Consider the following 1993-nt stretch of genomic DNA (forward strand, 5'->3'; position numbering starts at 1 on the left):
GAGTTTTGATGGTGTTTTGATTTAATTTGGACCTGAGGCCGAGCTGATTTGACTTGGGCCAGAGGCCGTGGTTGGTTGGATCAGTAGTAAGTTTTGGTTAAAATGGTTTCTTGGTAAGCAGTGAAATGTATAGAATGTTATTTTGCATGAAATTATTTATAATGAAAATATGAGCTTTAAATTTGGATAATGAACTGATGATCACTGAAATTGAAAATAGTTTTATTTAAATTACCTTCTTATAACAATTCTTAAAAACCTCTACTGAGAACCTGTGATGACAACGTTCTCACCCCCTACAGATTTTTTCTTTTTCAGGATGGACGAGGAAGCTTGTTGAGTTTTTGTTAAGTTCTTAGATATGCTATTTCTATTTGTATACATGTGTTATAGATTTCTCTCGCCTTTGTTATTATATTCTTGTAAGAGGAATAGGAGTCGTGACTATGATAACATGTATGTAAATAATATTTATAAGTTACTTGAGTAAGAAGTTTTATGTATATATGTATATGCTTGTTTGTTTTCAATAAAAAGTATTTTCCATTTTTTTAAAGAAAACAACAATTCAGTTTCGTGTCAAAGGCTCCTATTTTATTATTAAGTATGTGAAGTCGTCGTAATACTTCTCGCTATCAGAGTGGGGCAGCCGGAAACATGACATTTTGATAGTAAGGGTGTTACAGTTAATATACTATTCATATGTGAAAATAAAAAAAGAAAGGCATAGTTACGGCAACAACATTGAAGAGTGTAATAGGATTAAGGTTTATAACATAGTGCAGTACTACAATTAATAGTCAAGACTTAAATGATGATGTAGGTTAGGACATTACCAATAATTTAGAATGTCACGAGAAACTTTTCTAAATTTAGCAAAATTAAATTATATATGCATTGAAAAACCTAAGCAATGTGCATTAAGAAAAATATACCCAGAAAAGCTAATGATGCTAAAAAGAGAAAAATATTATCGAAGCAAGCAATTCTATCAAGACAATGGACATTAATATCCAATTGCAGTGCAATCTCTATTGCATTTATTTTCTAAATTAAAGTCATGTGAGCATATATAGAATTAAAGTGATTGATCATCACCATAAACAAATCCCGTAAGGTCTCTATATACCTTGAAAACCTAATTTACAGTGCCTAAACTTTTGTTCTAGACTAGAAGAACAACAAAGAAGAAAGTATTGTCTCTATTGCACTTCTTAACCTTCCCTGACTTCAATCTTTAATGTGACTGAGATTTTAAAACTTTAAAAACATAAGTCTATTGGTACTAAAATAAATCAAAGCTCATAAAAAATACTAAAAAGAAAGCATAAACACAAGAAACAAAAGAAGACATTAGAAACAAAATATAACCTGCATTGCTTCTCACATCTTTGATCCAGGGATGTTCTTATCAAACAAATAAGTAACAAAACAAAACATTAGAAATCAATTTTCTTAAAGTGGTTTCACATAAGAGTATATTCAATACATAAATCACCATACAACAAGTAAGGTTTCACCCATTCAACATATAATCAGGCAAAAAAACAGGGAAAGAAAAAAAATGGAAGCTTACCAGAGACGAAGGGAGCCAGAGCAGAGAGCGGCAAGTAAGCTTATCAGACTCCCAGAACGAATCGTGCTACTTGTTAGGATGATGGAGGAAAAGCATGAGCAGTTTGCAGTTTGTAGAGCTCGTTCCATAATTTAGGGATTAGGGTTTAACAATAGTTTGGGGTTTAATTTCTTATGATTGGAAGTGATTGAGAGTTTAGCAACAGTGAGCAATTCGAAGAACTATAGAAGTGAGCAGAGATAAAGCTAAGCATTAAGATTTTAATATGATTTTTAAACAAAAGAATGAAAAAAAAAAAGAAATGAAGAAGCTTTAACGTCGATGGACAAGCAACCATTACCTTCGAGGGACAAGTGCAACACGAATGGACGGACGACGGCGGCGAGGGACGACAAGCAAAGCATGACTGAGTAATGA

The sequence above is a fragment of the Arachis ipaensis genome, chromosome B09 (genome assembly GCF_000816755.2).
Source record: "Arachis ipaensis cultivar K30076 chromosome B09, Araip1.1, whole genome shotgun sequence".
Taxonomy (NCBI): Eukaryota; Viridiplantae; Streptophyta; class Magnoliopsida; order Fabales; family Fabaceae; genus Arachis; species Arachis ipaensis.